Source organism: Labrus mixtus, chromosome 6 (assembly GCF_963584025.1).
Source record: "Labrus mixtus chromosome 6, fLabMix1.1, whole genome shotgun sequence".
Lineage (NCBI taxonomy): Eukaryota > Metazoa > Chordata > Actinopteri > Labriformes > Labridae > Labrus > Labrus mixtus.
Genome location: NC_083617.1, coordinates 6,926,497 through 6,947,470, shown reverse-complemented (window position 1 = coordinate 6,947,470; position 20,974 = coordinate 6,926,497). Strand labels below are relative to the sequence as shown.

The following is a 20,974-nucleotide window of genomic DNA, read 5'->3' as shown; positions in this document are numbered from 1 at the left end:
TGCTTCTATGGAAAGATAGACAAACACACACACACAGGTTTAATCTGGAGCATACTACCCGGAAGGTGCCCTCTACAATGATTAATCAACAGAAAATTGGTGTTTACACATATAATCCATCTGCTATGTGTCACATAACTTATTCAAATATAGTGTGGCAGGGTAAAACTCAAAGTGGGTTTAGTGGGCTGTAATTTAAAAGCCTCCATCCCAGCAGTAAGTTTATAAAAGGTTTTTCACTGTGACATAAAACTGGCTGCTGTTGTGTTATTGCCTCTTCATCAGGCCTTGCAACACTGTCTCCTAAAAATTGAGTTTGTAAACCGTGGGATGTTCTTGCCAAATACAGTCTGTTTTAGAGGATACCGAAATGCTGCCTGGATTATGTTCAATGAAGGAGATTTTTTTTTTTTTTTTTTTTAACAGCGCTGTAAGTGTCACATTCTTTTACAAAGCCCAAGGACTGGAACACTGGAGACAGAGCTCTGCATGCTTGTGTTAGGTTTACAATACTTTGGTTGTTGTAACTCGTTTCTTTTGAAGGTTTTGAAATAATAATCCAAGAGGAAAATTCTCTCTCTGACCTCGACTAAGTGCTTTAAGTTGCTTAAAGATTACTATAAACGCAGTTCCTCTGGCTGCTAATAGCAGGACTTGTAGTTTAAGAAATTATATAACCATATTGTTCACATTTTCTGTTACTCAGCAGATTTAAAAAAGGTTCCTCATTACATAAACTGACCCTAATATCAAAGCCGGTTGTATGAGATTTCAGAGGATTCTTTATTTATTGAGTCATCACCTGAACATTTGTTTTGTTTAGAGCAAAACTGGCAGAATGAACCAAATAACTGACAACATTTGACAATGTGTACTGTGAAAAACCTGTAGTAGAGCTAAACATTTTTTATTGTGTTTCCCTGACTTTTGAATGTTCCTTTTTTATCGGCGGAGGGAACATGCCTTCCTTCATTGAGCGCACCATGATGCATGACTATCTTTATATAGAAGTCAAAAAAGGACCCCCCCCCCCCCCCCCCCCCGGTGCGCTGGTGGAACGTTGGTTAGTGTGCGCGCCCCATGTATCGAGGCTGTAGTCCTCCAAGCGGGCAGCCCAGGATCGATTCTGACGTGTGGCTGCTTTTCTGCATGTCATTCCCCACTCTCTCTCCCTGACTCTATCCACTGTCCTATCTCTACAATAGAGGCACAAAACTCCCAAAAATACAGCTTGGAAAAAAAAAAACACCCCAAACACTGTGACTGTCTTTAAAACCGCCTGGCGCCTTCTATATACTACTGAAGAATGTAGTATGCAGTATCTACTGTATACTGCAGAACGTATGACTGCCAGTCGGTGGTTGTTTTGCAGTATGACAGCCTGTAGCTCAGCTGGTTTCCGGTCTTGGAATGTGGAAGTAAACAACAGTTCAGCTCAGGGCAAACGCAGCTACCAGGTAGCATCCACATCCGTGCATTGAAATGTGGGAAACGGTACACGAGGAAGACTGGTCTGATGCATTTTGTGAATTTTTTCCAAATCAGTACAACATCCATATTTTGTGGGGGGTTCCAGAAAACAGCCTGTCTCATAGGAGGGCCGTAAGGGATTTGTTTGAGAGTTTGGTGTCCATGCTTGGACGAGAAGGGGGACGTAATACGTTTAAAGTGGGTTGTAATCAGTGACTTTACCGCCAAATGAATATAGAGCCTTCAAATGGATCCTTTCACAGGCATTAAGTTTCTTCCAAAAGACGTTTGCTGACAGGAGACTCTGCAGGAGTAGATGTCTGGGTGACCACAGTTCACCTGCAGTTGTAGGGACTGTTGCTGCATGCCACTCCCATCTCTTTTCCCTTGTTTCCTTTATCTCTTCTGTTAAGATTAAAGATGCTTAAGGAAAAGGGCAGAACTACATTTGCTGTTGCTAATAAGCCATCTATAAAACAGTGACATCGTCAAGACATCACTCTGACATCTCTTTATTGTGTTTGTGCATGTGGATCCATGTATTCCTGGTCTATGTGTAAGTAGCATGTCCAATAACGGAGTGAAAACACAGAATTTGTAATATGTCTTATTCTGAAATACTTTTTTAAGGGGATGAAAGAACCTATTGTTCGAAAGTCACACATGGCAATAAGTTGTTACACATGCATTTACACAGCCATCCCTACTCAAACCCAGAGTAATGATAAAGCAGATGTTCAGGGGACCAAGATGCTGTCATGCTAAAGGCCACAAACCTTTAATGGATTTGCTTTTTTTACACCGGATTGTATTGGTCTCAATTTGGTTATTCAAACAGAGAATCATATTGGAATTTAAAGCTTATATACTTGATTGGAAACATAATGCCTACTTTATTATATCTTCTAACAGTAGGTATTCAAAGTGATCCTTCAACATTTGTTTATTAGGAAGAAGCTGAGAGGCAACACAGCCTCTCGTGTTCCTGTGGCTTTGTAGATGTGTGTATGTGTAACTCCATCAGGGAAACGCAACCTGAGCTTGTTTATTGAAGCAGCGACAGCGACCAAGCGTGCAGAATGCAGTTAAAGACCTGCATGTGCCCATGAAAGCCAATATCGTTCACAGACAGATGAAGAGGGGGGATTAAAGTCCAGAGACCTTTTTTTTCCAGACACCCATACATCTCAACCTGTCATCACATCCCTATCTCAGTGTGTTATCTATTTAATATCCTTTCATAACTATCTCATTATCGCTTCCCTATCCCTGATGTGTCATTGATCCGTCAGTGCAATGAATCGTCATAACTTTCCATAAACAGCCCTCGTTTCTCATCTGTGCGCCGTCAGTGCAAACAGCCTAAATGTGTTGGACAAACGCTTACAATAACAAATGTTCCTGGGTGTGGCGAGGACAGCTAAATGGCCATCAGTGAGGGGGGAGAGACCATAAAATCAGCCGTTGATAGATCACCGGGGGTGTGCTTGGCCGAGGCAGGCGCACAGGTTTACAGGCTACAGAGTTGGAGAGAGGAAAAAAAAAAGCAGCTCAAGAGATGGATGGAGAGCGGAGGCTGGTGGGTAGATGCAGGATATGATGGAGAGAGTAAACAGGAAAAGTGCCGATGTGCAAGCGCAGACAGATGGATGGAGTCTGGCAGGCCGGAAACTGCCCCCGAAATGTGTTGTGCCATTAATGTCACCGAAGGCTTGTCATCATTGTGCAAAAAAAAGTTGTAGTATTAATATTATTTTCAAAGACACAAACTACTTTCTTACACTTAAATGATGTTTGGGAATAGCAGAGCACTCCTCATTAGATAATTACAGGTAGGCGTAATCATGGGCACCTTATTAGGACCTACCTTATATCATGTCGTGTTCAGTGTGCTGCTGCATGCACCTGTGGTTGTTCCGTTTTCTGGTTACCCTGAATCTTCTCAGTGTCTGTGCATCCAACTTAAAGTATGTCACTTATAAAGGCCCTGACACACCAAGGAGATCGTCGGTCGTTGTTGGACCGTCTGTGAAAGATCGTCGCCCTAGTTTTTTGCGGCGTGTCCAGCTCTGTCGCTACCCGTCGACTCCCGTCTGCCTTTTTTTGGGGCCGATTTGAGAGGAATCTCTCTGATTGGCTGTTCGGTGGTTTCATTTCTCTCCAGCTCTCGACACAGGTTCAGGAAATTGGAGCATGAACATGCCGCTGTAGTGTCCATGCTTTCACCCATTAGTGCGGTTTCTCCTTATTTGTCGCCTTCACCTCTTCTTTTCTTTTTCCACTAAAAGACCAAGGGCTGACGACGCCATGCAGCGCCATTTTCAACTTTTTATCAGACATTATTCTTGATTATAGTCTATAACATGAGTGGTGAAAATGGTCTAATCGTATCATAACAACGGACTACCGCCACCTGCTGGCATGGAGAGTTATTTCCTCTGTCACAATGTGCAGAGCGAACGTGGTGGTTGGTCGTCGGCTGTAGTCTTTGCGGTGTGTTCTAGTGCAACTTTTTCAGCCAAGACAAAAGGCGACGTGACTAGTTCATTGCCGTCTGCTTGGTGTGTCAGGGCCTTAAACTGTTTCTGAGTGTTTGAGTTGTTTGACTGATTCTATAAGCCACCTCTATTAAAAGTTCTTAGCTTGCATAGCTTGACCTTCACCGCATTCATACGTCAGATATGGAATTCATTTGCATGAATTTCTTATCTCCGCTATAAACTTGTAAAGAAAAGAGAAGAGGAGTGTATATTTGTCTTTGTTGTGGATAGTTCATTAAACAAGGTCTCGTTGTTTTCTTACCAGACATTCTACACTGTTTGTCAGTAAGCATCTGGAACAAACTTTACTACTTTACACTTAAAAAAAACGAATGTGGTGAACGAGCGGCGCACTGCTGTGGTTTTGGCTCCTTTCCTTTCCACTTCTCTCCATTGTGGGAGACAGCAGCAGCAGCGGCACGCATCTGAATTAGCACTACATGGTGTGATGGTTTCCTCTCTCATTGTGCTCTTAAGAGCTTCTCTCTTTTTATCAGGATGCTCTTTACGACTCTGCCTACTCCTCTCGTGTAAAACTCGTTGTCAATCTAATTACTGTGACCATCTGAAGAGTGGCTGTGTGATCTGGGCACTATGATAGCAGTGGAGGATGAGTGAGATGAATGGGCTCTAAAGAAATTAGATTTGAGTGAATAAAATATTAGATAAGTCTGACCGAGGAAGCTGCGTGGAGACTTTTATTAACGGCCAGAGCATTTTTCCAGTAAGTGTCAAGTCCAGCGACACAGATAATGTTTTTTAAGAGCAGTTTTTGAAATGCATTGTGTCCAATCACTCCATGGTTTAGCTGTGTGGATGTGTGGTTATATGTGTGTGTGTGTGTGTGTCTGAGTTTGTGTGTCCTAGGGGTGTTGAATAAGTAATGCAGAGGCGCCTAATGAAAGATAATGTCTAGTTAATGATCTGTCAAAATGAAGTGTTTTCTCATTGAGGAAAGGATCATCCCAGGCTTTAATTTCCACCCTGTGACTCATACTGGAGGATATTACTTCTTTGCACACAAAGTATACACACACACACACACACACACATTCACATTCATGCACACATGTACGAACACAGACACGCACAGACAACAGCATTTCACAAAGGCATTTGAATGCAGACTGCTTTATTCTCAGGAAGGCTTATTTGGGTGCCAGTGAATGTGCTGGTTTGTTTGTGTATATACTGAGGAGCGCCGATGCGTCTCATCAACCACTTGAGCTGCCTGCGGATTAACAGAGGAGATGGAACCGGAGCACAACAGCCGAGCCACCCATAAATGGCCATCTAGCCAACAGCAGCTATGGAGAGAAGATTAGCCCCGGCCTTATTCACCACACATCACAGTCAGCTGGAAGAGCTGGTTTACCGCTCATCTTGGCGACAGCTCTCCTCCTCAGTGAGGTCGAGCCCTGCAGAATAATTATAAATAAATACTTCAAGTGGTGAGTTACTGTATAAAGACGTGGCTTAAACTCTAGTGAAAACAAAGAGCAATCAGGCAAGAGAGGGGTGAATGAGTGTTGGAGCGAAAGTTAAATGAAGGGAGAACTCACACGTGCAAACACACACACACATGTCCTTGATTCAAGCTGAGATGTGCTGGCAGATAAGCATGAAGGAGACACACTGAAATGAACACACACACACACACACACACACACACACACACACACTCACACACACTCACACAAAGCTCCTAGCAGGGGAAAACAATTGCAGATAAAGAGGTCAGACGTAAGTCAGGGCGCCATTTAATGCCAGAGAGAACAAAAAAGGAATGTATTTAAATAAAGGCGCCACGTGGGAGGAGAGACGGATACAAATACAAGAGAATCGTCTTATCTGCTCCAGTGTTCATTATGATGTGATGTGAAGTCAAAGGATGACATCATTATATGATTTCAGTCGTCTGATCGAGCTAAAGGGGTAACCGTTGGTAACACTTTCTTGTCATTAGCATTAGTATGTTAATGAGAACTTATGAGATCCTTATGAGATGCTTATTAAAAGTAAATGAGACTTAATGTGTTAATAACTGCATCATTAATATGTCTAGTACATAAAACACATTCAGAAGCATTAAGACACTTATTTACAGTTTATCGATTACATTAAAAAGATAAATAAAAACTTTGAACTTATTGAAGTTGTTTATAACACACCTAAAGCGATTTTATTGAATTGACTTTAGCTGAGCAATTTGTGTTTTATTAAGGTTAATAAATATCAGGAATATCAGAACATTTTAAAAACTGCTCTTCTCAAACTCAATAAGGATCTTATAACAAATTAAAAGAGCTTTGATATGCCTATAATAAGAGCCGTAACATGACGCTTTTGCAAACTTACTATAATTGAATTCATTTTTATTTAAACTGTTGGCCTGACACAGGACATTTAGAAGTGACGCCTTGGATGTCTGTAAGCTTTCCGATTGGTTCTATTCAGTTTTTTTTTTACATTAAAATTTTTAAATATTTTTTAAATCAATATAAGGAATGGTTTTTTGAGCCCCTGGAAACGATGACACTTGGAGTCGCATAAGGCCACAATTCTTCAGTAATGTCGGAGCAACAGGTGAAAACACACAATCACAACTCACACAAAGGGAAAGCTATGGTGTGTAAGAAAAATTAATAGAAAAAACTGAAAAAAATAGGCTGAGGGTCAAAGAGAGCAACTAAAAGAGCCAGGGAGAAGACTCAGCAAAAAGGCAGGACAACATCCTTTGATTAAATGATTAAAGCATATAAATATAAATATATTAACACTTTATCCAAATGGTTCAAAATGATTTTAGAGACATAAATATTTCTTTGAAGAGTAGCAGGTAGGAGAACTAAGTATCCTTCATTGTTGGGCTAAAGGACAAATGTGCTTCTACTTGACCTCCTGCTTGCACCTTAAGCACCTTTCTTATACACTAACTGCTACTTGGAGAATAAAGTTTGCTTCTTCTACCGACAACAATGTTTCTCATTGTGCTGTCGTAAGGCAGAACTGGAGCATTTTGTGTAAAGCCTACGAGTGGATGCACATACAGCTTACTGTCGGAGGTTATCTAACCATTACTTCAATCCGCAGAAGCTGTAATCCATGAAGTAACCGCTGAGACATGGATAAACTACAAACCATAGTTACTCACTATGACAGCCACTGAAGCACACCGCTGACCCCTGGACAGTTAATGCGATACAAATGTAGCACCTTGATAACCTCCTGCACCGTGTACACAAAGGAAAGGAAAACACACGTACACAGAAAGCCCTCCAGGGCGTTAACTCATCATGTGTGTCAGTAGTGCATTTCCTGTGCTGGATGAGATATATGATGAAAGACTGGGAGAATGTGTCCGATTATTGAAGCGCTAAAAAAGACGAGGTGTGTTGCTTCTGTTTACATTGACCTGAGGCTAAATCATAAACCTTAGCTTTAATATTATATATGTAAATTATGCAATCCAATTCATTCATTCTTAAAATCTCCCAGCTCCAAACGTACCTGTGGTCCATTGATTCAAAGACCAGTGTGCTCTGAAATCAATTTGCTTTGTCGTGCATAAAGACCACCGTGTGTCATCCCACTTAAGACTGGCATCTACTCTAAGTGGTCGATACGCTAACAAACTAGTGCAGTGTCATGGCTTTAATTTATGCGAGTCGTGTCCCTGATCAACACAAGGGAATGGAAATAGATTCCCCTTTCATTTCCCTGAATACAAGCAAACTTCTACCCCAAGGCTTCCATCTGTCTGTAAATGCCGGCTGGCAGTGTGTGCATGTGTGTGTGTGTGTGTGTGTGTGTGTGTGTGTGTGTGTGTATTCTGACTTTTAATGACCTCACTAAAGGGATTCACTTGGGATGTGTGGAAGACAATTGCCAAAGTAGGAGACACATTTTTCACATCCCACACAAACCCTCTGCTGGTTGAGAGGTTCCATTGTATTCTAAAGAGCTGCTGAAATCAAAGGGAAAAAAAAAACGTTCATTGAGAGAAGATCAATATTTGTATGTAATCTGACCTTTGTTTGATTGATTGAAATCCCTGAAGATTGCACTGCCAGGTATTTGTTTTTGACTTTTTCGAGGAAACCCAGCAGGTCATCAGTATTTGGCTTAACACCACTGTGCTGCTTTAGAGGAGGAGCAGTACCACGCTAAAGCTGTGGCAGGCGACCCGCTGTTTCCCTCCACAGGGCAGTGAAATCAACAAACAGGGATTCTCCAAAAGAGCTAACAAAATCACCATCTTATCTTGCAAACAGCGCAAACACAGTACAACATGACGACCACACAGATCCAAAGGCGGGAAAGCAGTCCTTTCCATTTAATCTCCTTCAAAACACAGGAAGACATGATGGATTTCCTCCTCTCCAGTGTGACTGTTTAATTAAAACAAATCAAGTGCCAATTGAATGAAAGTCTGAGAAAACCAAGCTGCAACCTCTGGGGTGGAAAATGAAGCCTATGCAAAACGGCCAGAAACTGCAGTTCCTTAAGCGGCCACTTGAGGCCGGCTCCAAAAGTGAGTCAGTCCCCATTAGGCCCCATTTAAAAATGCCCAACTTTACAGCAGAAATATAAACAGAGTCTGAAACAAAAAACAACAACAAGTTTAGCTTGAATGTCTGCATAATGTAAGACTTATAATTATGAATCATTTATGAAAATTGCTTATCTCGAGGCCTCAAAAAGCAACTTAAACAACAAGCTAATGTGTGATATCAAGGTGTCCGTACAAACATGTTTATTCTTTACAGATGAAAATATTAATAAACACATCAACAATGCAATAAATAACCAGAAAGAGTTGACCAATTATGGTGTAGTTTATTCCTGGCTGAGAAAAAAAACAAAAAAAAAACAGGCCTAACAGGTGAGTTAATTTTCCTTTGACAGATATTGAAAGACCTGCTGGCAAAGTTAATTGGGCTATGCTCTCACAGCTACATCACTATTTCACAATAGGGGGCATATTGAGATGCTGTGCAGTGACAGTAATGAAGCATACCAACAAAACAGTGGCTATCAACTGAAAGTCTGGGGTTAACAAGTGAATATGTGACTGTCTGAATCCAGAAATATGCTTACTCAAACACATACCGCAGGTTGCAGGGGGTGGGGAACGGGGATTGATCAACAATGTATGTGTCAGGATAATGATGTAAACATCTACAATGCAAGCGATGCACAAATAAAGACTGATGCAACCCGAAAAGTGAAGGAGCTTAATATTACAGTTGTCATTAAAGATATTATTTCAGTGCATTTCCTGTTTCTTCATGATAAAACCGTCTGCATTACATTCATGATTATATCAGAACTAGAAATAATTGCACAGAACTAACAGTCTGTTGGAGTTACAGAGCTAGATTCCTAATAAGGATCAATCCATCATCTCTACCCCTTTCACTCGTCTGGGTTGCGGGATAATGGAGCCAATTCCTGCTGTCATTGGGCGAGAGGCGGGGTTACATCCTGGACTGGTCGGCAGTCAATCCCAGGGCTGCCATACAGAGACAACCAGCCACACTCACATTCACACCTACGGGCAATTTAGAGTCAACAATTCACCTAACGAGCATGTCTTTGGAGTGTGGGAGGAAGCCTGAGTACCCGGAGAGAGAACCCACGCATGCACAGGGAGAACATGCGAACGCCACACAGAGTGGATCATGTCTGACGGGGATTTGAACCAGGAACCTTCGTGCTGCGAGGCAACAGCGCTGAATACTGCAACACCGTGCAGCCCTTAATGAGGAGCAAGCACAGAAATATTTGTTAACTCTGCTTTAACCTTGCATCAAGCAAAAATAATGACATGCCCCTTTCTAGCACAGACAGTGACAGGTTATACCCAGCAGACAAGGAGACGTCTCAAATCATCAGAGACCACGTCAGTCACAAAGCCAGATAGGGACAGCTCTCCTGACGCACAACCTGCACAAAGATGGTCAAAAAGGACTCAAACTCAGGCACATAAACACACACATGTATTTAGTTTACTGGTTTGCTCTTGCCAAAGGGTAAATAAACATTCTGACTTAAATCAGACTAATGATACTGTATTTCATAAAGTGCAGGCACACACACAGTAATAAGATTCAGAGTTATTATAAGTCCAAGCAGCCATTAGCAGAGATTTGTAGGAACAGTGTTGTGGCGAGGGGCGGTCCTCAAAATCATTAAAGCGATGTCTCTGCGCTCTCACCCATTAGCTGCAGATATTTATGTTTGATTAGAGCAGCAAATCTGAGGCCATTTGTTCTCTTAACACAGATGCACACTCACCCAGATAGAGCCGAAACAGAGTTAAAGGCAAAGAACGTTTTGGAAAGAGGTTATTTGAACATCTTAGCAGCTCTTTCTGCTGCTCATGCTGGCAAGGAAACTGCAAAGAACACAAGAACAAGAACGAATGAAGAAAAATATTAAAAATATAAACTTAGCAATCCAAAAAACGATAGGACAGAGTGCCATCATCCCACGCTGCGCACAGCATGCTCCTGATGGCCCAAACAAACATAAAAGGCTGTATTTTTTTCAGGCAGTAATATGCACAACCCAGGCAGAGGGAGACTTGCCAGTCGACCTGTCATCCTCGGCACAACCTCTGTACCTGCTTGTTTCATGTCGGACAAATGGAAGCTGCAGTCGGGCCTGGCGGGAATTTCATGAAGATCTACATTGGTTGTTTCATGGTTGAATGCCTTCAGGCGAGAAACAAAATGAGAAAAGAAATAAACAGATCAGAGAAACACCAAACCTCAAGACCCTGATATCGCCTTTCTGGAAAGATGCACCAGTTGAGAGAGAAGGAGAAAATAAGAAGGAAAAACAGCAGCAGAGAAAAAGGACTGGCAAGGGGGTTAGAGAAGACAGATAAAAGAATGGGAGAGCGATGGAAAAGCCACAGCAGTGGCGTGATTGGGGAGTAAGCAGAGCTCAAGGCTTGAGATGACAGGTAATCACTCAGTCACAATATGCTTTGACAGCACAAGAAACGTGTCGAGGAAAATAAAAAAATCCCCCACGCAAACAAGCAGCAGCACTCAAAGTGACACGTACACGCTGGCATTCCCACACACACACACTCGCACCACACAATCATGATGGATTGTAAATTACTGACGTGGATGTTTGTGTAGCTGAAATATCAGGCAAGAGGAAACAGCAACTTTCCCCTCAGAAATGATTTGTTAATACTCAGAAGATCCTGAGGGTTTAAAGCCTGGTTCATGTACAATATTTGATGGATTATGGCCTGTGGGTTCTATATTTAGTAAGCATTGATGAGTCAGGTTGAATCTCACCCACATTGAGCGGTTTGAAGAGAGCCGCGCTGAGCTGCTGTAGCGACATACGTGCAATTAGCGTTAGTCAGGGGTTTAACTCCTTACACACAGGCTACTGAATATGCATTGTCATTGTGTTTGCATTGCACACAATCGACAAATCCTGAGTGTGCACAGTGACCTATGCAGAGAAACAGATGTGCCATCCAGAAGATGAATCTACTCCACAAATAAACATGATAACATGGATATTTCTCAGGAGGATTATTTGCTAGGGCACACCTGCGCGCTAACACATACAGTACAGTTCTTATACACACATTTAATAACCATAGATCCATGAATAAGCACACAGCTGGTGCAATAAAGAGAGTGCACATGCATGCAAACACATGCAATTGCAGGCGTTACGTAATGAAGACTATTTTTGTTTCCGGGGGTATTTGTAGTTCCTCAACCTCCACCTCCTCCAAAGAAACGAGGGATAAGGGGAGGAGAAGGTGCAGTGGATGAAATTCTCTAATCTAGTGTGAAATCAGTCACGAAGGTGTGAGATTAATCCTCTCTGTGTCTGAGGGCAGAAAACAGCAACTTCCCTGCCTGGAGTGAAGCTGAAGGTCGGAAGTGTGCAGAAATGGAACGGAGCCAGAGAAGATAAGCATCTCTCAGTGTGAGCTGGCTGCACAGATACAAGATTAACTAGAGCCAGAGCTTAACCTGCACGAGCAATATGTCCATGAACAGTTTTGAGTACCAAACTCCTGGACTGTGTTGTTATGACATTAGGTGTAATGGTCACTAACTCAAAGATCTGTAGGCTGGATTACTCATTTTATTTTTAATATTTAGGGTTGCCATTTGGTAATTGAAGTCACAGTCACCATTTTTTAATTTGGTAAGTGTCTGTGCTATCAGGCATCCCTGCTGTGTTGTTGATCTGTGATAGGTTGGAATTTGTAGGATGATCAAGATTGGAGAATTTAGGAGTCGCTGATCAAATCTGCTGTTTTTTCTTCCCAAACAATGTTTCCTAAGTGATACAAAGACCCAAGTCCTACGGTGGAAAAGAACATGAGCTGTTTCCATTAACATTTTTTGTTGTCAAGTAGAGTGGTCCAATCCAAAGCAGTTTAATTTTGCTGTTCTGTGTTCCAAAAGGCCAAACTTGAAAGCTGGAAGAGAGCCTGCACTCAGAGAGGTTTTAAATCATGACCTTTTAAACTGAGCAATGATGTCATGGGATTGCATACATTTGGATGGAGTAAAAGTGCTAAAAGTGAAGAATGAAGTAAAAGGCATAAAATGAATGTGATATTGCATGTTTTGGACGCATCTCCCCAAAGGTTAAGGGCAAGGAAGATGTTATTCAAAAATCCATCAAGAATTTTCATTATTCTTTATTTGTGGAAAAAAATAAAAAATAAAACAAGATTGACATTAAACAGAAATAGACATGGTCATGCAAAATGCAAAGGTGGGATTAAATAAACAGTGGAGGGCTTGTAAAAGGAACCCAGAAGATTCAAAATAAAGCTTCTGCTAAGACTAGTCACAAAACAAGCAGCAGATTTAGGTGTTCATAGAGAGTCTCAAAGCTGAAGAACAGTTTTCATTGAAAATATTAAGCACACTGAGCTTTTAAAAAAAAAAAAAAAAACCCACAATGGTCACTATGGGAAGTGGAAATGTATTAACTTTTGTAACCTAGCAGAAAGAAGTGCTATATCAAAGTTGTACTATATTTTATTTCTTTATTTATTTTACAGGGACATTGCATATTAATAAACATTTCGATAAATATGCCAGAGTTAGCCAAAAGGATAATTTTCATCTGTTGTCCCTGGCCAGATTTTATAAAAGGCTCCCTAAAAAAAATAAAATTCAAACATCACTAAAAGCTACAAATAGAAATAACATGACAGTTATTAAGCAGCCACAGGAGAAAATATATAAACCATGCAGCATACACATAAAGCAGCATTTGGTTAATATAAGAAATGTATATCATGCAGGACAAACATGGAGCAGACATAACAATGTACCAAAAAAACAAAAACAACAAAAAAAACAAGTATTAGTAAAAGCCCGTATCCAATAACCTACTCAAGTAAATGTAACGTGCGCACAACAAGACAACATGTAACATTATATACAATAAACACGTACAAATTACACAAGGCCACATATGCCCCGCTGGTGCAGACGCCAGCACACCTGGTACGATCCACGGGCACACACCGCCATCCCCGCAACGCTGGACGCCACGTCCCCGGCAGACTGCAGGCCCCCCCCCCATGGCACTCAGGTAGTTCGGTGCTGTTACTCCTCCTCTAGTTGTGAAAGCGGTGCAAGGTACCATCTTCTGCAGGTTGGTTTAGCGAGCCGGGACACTGATGAAGAGGCAGGTGGCAATTATCAGCGTGTGGCTTTGTTGTCGTTTGGACACAGTCCTGGCGTGTTTTGTTACCCGGTTGTAGAGAGACGGGTAAAGAAACGTCAGTGGCTATGACGTGTCTCCCAAAGCCGAAATGTTTGTTTACTTTACTTGTGTGGAGGCTTTTCAGACCAGTGGCATGGATTGGCTGTTTAGCATCGCTGAAAATGTTTGTGATCTTTTAAAAACTGCCCGGTGTCGATAGGCTTCAACACATATAGACCTACCAGAAGAGCTCCAACTACACCTGTCCTGCCAGCTGCCGCCATCTTACATCCACAAACAAATCCTCTCTGTCCATATTGAGTTTAAGTGCTGATCATGATGAGCTTAAAATGAAATAATAAAGGTAAGATAGAAGATAGAAGCTTTATTGTCCTTGTATAAAAACACAACAAACCTTTGTTTGCAGCAATCCTGTACAGCAGCGTTTGCAAAATAAGTCCAGAATTAATTCAGTTCAGTAATTAAATATGTGAGACAGTGCCTCACTACTATTTAACTTCAGCAAACAGTCGCTTTCAGATTTAGGGGCTATAAATCATCGTAGGTATAAAGATATTACTGTAAGTCTTTACTTTATTTTGTCTCCATACAGCAGTGAATTATTAGTAGTCTGGCTGCTATACAGTATTTCATTCACTGACAGGGAAATAATGAAAAACAAAGCGATTCTTTGGGTATGCAGGTCACAAGCTGGTTCAGAGGACAAGGTGTTCCAGTCAAATAAACTTGGCTGATTAAAGTGTCGGCCATTTCTCTTACAACTATAATGTCACAAGCAATTCTGTGGAAGTCTCCACAGTGGAGCAGCTTTTGTCTTTTCTTTGAAAACACTCCAAATTCCTCCAGGGCTACACCTTCATTTCCACAATTAATTTCCAAAAGTAGACCGATTCCCTGTGCCACAAAGCATTAAGAGTTCGACTTAGAAAGATTAAACAAGATAGACACAAGAGAAGTGGACACGGAGGAATGATGCTGATAACACAGGGCTGCAAACGTGGAAAGGCTAGACCGCACAATTGAGTTAGAGGCATCTAAAGCCAAAGAGTTTTCCCTCTGGCGCTGACCCTGGGCCTGATGCCGAGAGACAGGAGAAGAGATGAGAGAGAGAGAGAGAGAAAAAATATGAATGAGTAAATGAAAGACAGGAGTGCTATGCTGAAGGACTAGGAGGGTGGAGAGGGGGGATTGTAAAGCAAGAAGTGAAGGGAAAGGAATGAGTCAGAAGGCATTACAAAGCAAAACTTGAGGTTGTGAATGAATGACAGACAAAAGAAAAGGAACGCCAAAGAGACGTTCTGTTACATTTCACACAAAACCAGCTTAAATGGCAACGAGGAGGAGATGGAATGTGAAGGCTTTATATCTATTTCTGACATAGCTTTGCTAACAGCTTGCGCTAAACAGGATTTTTTTTTTTTTTGCACTCAGGTTGGTCCCTATTCTGCTGTGCTCAATTATGTGCAAAATACTCCCACACACAAAAGGTGACTAAAAATTGTTCCATACTATAGATGAACAAAGAAGAAGGCAACGACACAAAGTATCATGGGCCTATATTCACATACGTCCCTGCTGATTTCAAGGCTTTGAATACTGCTGAATAATCCCTACACATTAAACATTAACCCGTTGATCACACATGTAATACTAGTTGATCCCTGAATTTGTGTCAAATTATGGTAGTGATGTGGTTGGGTGTCTGCAGACGCCAACTATCGCCAAGACCAAATTCACTCATGGAACTGGTTTATTGTTTCAGTGGATTGCCAGATGCATTTATTACTTGAGATATTTGATCTGTCTATTGACTGTGTTGAAGTCATGGTTACGACTCGGCAGAAAAGTAAGGACCCAAAAGCAAGACTCCGAACACAGAAGCACAATTAAACAGTTATTTAATAGTGCAACAAAACTAATAGTGCAAGGGGAAGGAGTGTCCAAAGGCACGAGCACGTAACACAGGATCACACAGAGAGATAGGATACTCAGGCGACGAGCGGTGAAAGACCGGCGTATATATACTGCTTGATGATGAGGGGTAGGTTGTCTGCACCTGGGCTGCCTGTAAAGATAACCGTACCCACCTGCACTCACACACACACAGCCATGCACTCCAGACACACAGGGGAGAATGTATTTTAATAAAAAAAAAAAAACTCAGTGTCTTTTGTTCACAACACCAGAATCACAGACCCAGAAGGAAGAGGAGGCTTTCCCCCCTCACCATGATAAATGAGCTGTATGAGAGGAGACTATTACACATGAAGAGAATGGGGTCGTAGACGGAGACGAGAGGAATGAAGAAACAGCTGCTGTCACAGATGAGAGAGGTAGCTGGTCACTGGCCTGCGAAACACAGAGAGAGGATGTCACAGACGCCGTTAATCGAATCTGGAGCTCCGCCAGTCCAGATCTGAACTGATTGGAGAATCAGTTTGACTCATGTCGGCTTTTTGGAAACTGCTCCAACTCTCTTTGAAAACTATTGGACTGACTTAACAGAAGTAATCGTGAGGCAGGTGTTTCCTTACAGACAATACATTTTACATTTTCATGATTTACCACAGACAGTTTGAGCTGAATCTCTACTGAGACATGTGACAAGTGTTTCACTTACTCCTGTTGACTTGCTGCTTTAAACCTCAATAAGATGTCATGAATTGAGTAGATGTGCTGATTTAATATTTATTTTATTGGTATTTTTGACCGGCTCAACATTTCTCTAGAACTGTGCCATGAAAAACTACGGCAGTGTTGAAGGCTAGACGCAATGCACCAATCTTCTTTTATAGTATTGTAACGGCGCTTCTTGGATGATGTTGATTATCCTCAGTTGTCTTGCCGTTAACTATAACACTAAACATACTTAATTAAAGATATATCTTCGGGTGTGGGTAAGTAAAAGCACGGGGACAACTTCTGCTGTGCGTCTCATACTTTTTAATGTCCGTCCGTATCAGAGCATAACATAACAAGACTGAACAACAACAACAGCGACACCTTGCTTGTCTTAAAACAATATCACTCCTCCAACCGTAACCATGGGTAACCTTAAAGGCACAGTGCATCATATCAAACAGATACTCTTGTAAAGTACAAATTATAAATATAAATGAAATTAGCATTAAATCAAATAATATATTATCTCAACCTGAGAAAAATAAAGATCTATAAAATAAAACTTCACCAAAAATAAATCTCATCTCCATCTTACAGTATCATACGGTAACACTTCTTTCAAACTAAAGGTAACTTTCTTAACTGCAAACCTCTCAGTGATACTTATTTATTTTCTGCTTAAAGTACAGCGTTAATATATTTGTTATGTGAATATGCACATGTTTGTACACATGTGCATATTCACATACTTTTGTTTGGGGTGGGCTTTTTGTTTAGTTTAATTTCAGTTTTGTATTCTTACTATTAGTGGGTTTTTTTTTTAATAATGCTCAGTAAAATGAAGTAAGAGTATAAACACGGTTGCAGCTCTGTAAGGATGTACTTACTACTTAATTAGTAGTGCTTTGATCTAAATGCTAATGTCAGTATGCTACTATGCTGACACTTGGGGTTATATGAGTGAATAGTCAATTTCATGGCAATGGATCAAATAGTTCCTCAGAGTCACAGTCTGTCTCCCAGTTTCTCCTGCTATACTTCACCTTCTCCATCGGGTGCCCTCGGACTTCTCCTCCTTTTTCACATCTTCACACCTGTTCCTGATTTTAATTAGTGCAACATTAGCCATGACCGTCCCAGCTAACCCAAACACTCCTCCCTCATTAGTGTATCCATATATACCAGACCTTTTTTTTTCGATTGTTGGCCCAAAACTGTGGAATAGTTTACCAGCAACAATTAGATCTTCCCCCTACATCGATGTCATAAAGACTTGTCTTAAGAAAAAACCTATTTTCTTTAGCATTTTGATTGTCATTTATTCAGTCAATGCTTGTCTGTTTTTTTAATGTCCTCAATAATGAACTGACAAGCAGCCAAACCAAATTGTCTGTGGCACTGTTTGCACACATGGCGTCCAAATACCAGTAGGTAAATGTCAGCAGCAAACATACGGGCAACAACTGTATGTCTACTTGAGTTATTAGCATCAGTTCCTCTCATTCCTCTGGGCGATCAGTGCAGCAGACTGCAGGGTAAACCTGCTAAGCTGTCAATCATGCAGTCACAAGACCAATCTGCCAGCTCCCGATGGCCTAAGGGGAAATAAAGGCTCATTTCCTCTCCCCCCTCAGAGCTGAAATGGCATGGCGGAGGTACAGGAGTACGTGGTAGAACCATTTACACGTGACATTTACTCGCTAAATGTGCTCACTGGCCTTTGGATACTGCACACTCTCTGACTTTCTCTGGCCTTTCTTCCTGCTGGAAAGAGACAACTTTACAAGAATACTTTGAGGCGCCACAACGGCGGAATATTTTTGCTGTTTCCCAGGATATAGTTGTGAAAAGGCCACTAAGATTCCTTCATTTTCACTCTCATTCCCACTCTTTATTTCCGTGCTTTCCAACTGCCCTACTGTGCCCTGAGGGAGCGTGTTAATACTCAGCTACGGGTTTGTATCGATCGCTCTCACAGGGATCTTAAATAGCTTTGGATACGATGTAGGATTGTCTTTGTGCATGACGTCAATGTAATCTTCCATGTACAGTACTTCTGTGTGTATGTTCACATGTTGTGCTGGCATTTTCGTGTGTTTTTGGACAGGACTACAAAAGTGAAAAGTAAATATTAAAAAACAAGAGTCATAGCATCCCTCTAAAGCGAGCACCCTTGAGGAGCAACTCAACCCTGATCAATATCCACTACTCAGCCACAGGATGGAAATCTTATAACCGTTACCAATCAATTTCAATCTTCATGCTCTAAGCCTTATATAAACCGTGTATACACCGTCCAATTTACAGTTTCCTCTCACTGTGTCGATCAGATTCATGACCTTTGTGTTGTTTATTCTCTTTGCCTTTAGCGGGAGAAAAAAAGCAAAGCAGGGAAAAGAGGAATCGGAATGACGGGGCTCCAGAAAAGTTGCACAAAGAAGAGAAACAAGGGCACACGAGGAGGATGAAATTAAAATCTGTTTGTCCCATCCTGTCTCAATACAAATTACAGCACAAAAAACAAAGAGAGCAACAACAAACACATTGTCAGACCATGATCTTGAGGAAAGGAACATTGGACTTGAAAGTAATCTCAGTTAGAGTGATGATTCAACAACAGGAGAATGTGTGTCCTTAAGACTTGAAGAAAAGGATGAGAGGATGCCGTCTGTGTGACTGCACAGTAATCATCTCTAATTGTTCTTTTTTTTTTTTTTTTGCCAAAGCCTAAATCCCTACAATCACATCGGGGCTTAGCTTCACTTATCACACTCTGCACTAATTGGATCAGCTTGATTGAAAATGAAGGTTATCATTTTGATTCATCACACAAGGGTGAACATATATATATATATATATATGATACACAAACACTGGAGTTTGCAAACCTTCATGCAAAGTTAAAGCAACCAGAAGTAGGGATTTGGTTTGGTGCGGATTGGCGCACAACTATACTGTCTTAAAACAAATATATACAGACTATAGTACTCCCCCTCTCAGACAATGTGCATTTGATTACAAGCAGAGGGTGTGAAGCGGGCAAAGACGTAGTGAGCAGCAAAAGAACCATGTTGACTGACAAGGTGCAGTAATATAACTGGATTTTGTGCATATGACTGCAAGCGTCTTCAGCCTGTTGTTTGCAAACTCTTTGCATGTGCAGTGTGTGTGTGTCTGTGTGTGTGTGTGTGTGTGTGAGTGTGTGTATTCCTCTGTTTGTCATGATTTGGTCTCGTTTGGTTTCGTGTTTTGGCGTTTGGGTTTCCATGTTTTGATTTCTCCCGTTCTTCCCTAGTGTTGCTGGTTTTCCCCTTCAGTGTTTCCTGTGGTGTTTTGTAATTTCAAATCCTTGTGTCCCTCTCTGTTCTAGTGTGTCTTGATGTTTAACAGTGTCTTCAGTGTTTCATGTATTTGTCATAGTTGTCCTCAGTGTTTCTTGTCCTGCCTCTGTGTGTTTCCCTCCAGTGTTGATTGCCCTCATTGTCTTCACCTGTGTCGTTAGTCTCACCTGTGTCTGATTTCCCCTGTCTATTTAGTCTCTTTGTTTCTTCCCTTCTGTGTTAGTTCATTGTCGTTTGTTGAATGTTAGTTGTCAGTTTACGAGTGTTTCCTCGCGGCTCCTTGTTTTCTTCTGTTGGATTTTGTTAGTAAGTTTTGTTGTGGACTTTTGATCTTTAAAATAAATCATTTTTTGTTAGCTTCTGCACTTGGGTCCAGTTCCTTGTTTTTTTACCTGAACGTAACACTGTTACCATGATATCTCTGGGCCGTGGCTAAATGGCTACATTGGAGAGGGTCATTTTTTAACATGCTTGTTGAGATAGGTTTCAAAACTTATAAAGCTAACTTGAAGATCGACAAGTAAAGAGACAACTTTTCGGCTTTTGATGGATTTATTTATTGATTTGTTTGCAACCCGGAGACATAACTTGTGTTAGATGACTTTCTGTACCCGGCGAAGCTGCAAAACCTGAGACATAGATGACATCAATAACAATACAATCTAACATTACATCGCAATCTAATATGAATTATATCTGCAGGGATGTACACCCCACTTGTAGACGTGTGATGGGAAGATGATATTTTCTCTTGTTTTGATTTCCATTACAAAAATATTGTAGCCAACAGGCAATTTTGAACGTTTACAGCAACATGCCTGGACTTCACGCACACACCCGCCGCAGGATGAAGTGCACCACAGGAGCAATCATTAGATTACACAACCGGAGAAGTGACTCCACGTGTCGTCTCCCCAGGACAGAGACTCTGTTGCGCCAGTGGTGACAGTGAAGTTTAACGAGTCACAGTGAATTTGAAGCTGGGGGTCTCTTGTTTACATGGAGGTCAGTAAATCTCAGTCATGTATGTTATAGTGTGTGTTAAGACAAATCACTGTCATTGGAGCAGTGTTAACCCCTGCTCTTTAAAAGCAATTGTCCAACTGATTAGCAACATGGCAGGCCTGTTAAACGGCGGCGGTGCTCAGCATTTACAGAGTTTGGGTGGTGTTCTAGCGGACTTGTAAATTATGAAGGAAAGTGTATTATAGAAATGAAGCAGTGCCTGTTTAATGTATGCTGCTCTCATTAGCATGC

The 20,974-nt window shown here is 41.3% G+C and overlaps 1 protein-coding gene across 1 annotated transcript in view; it reads right to left on the bottom strand.

Annotated features, from left to right (window-relative positions):
• prom2 (prominin 2) overlaps positions 1-20,974 on the bottom strand; it is a 173,796-nt gene that overhangs the window by 69,258 nt on the left and 83,564 nt on the right. The window lies entirely within an intron of this gene.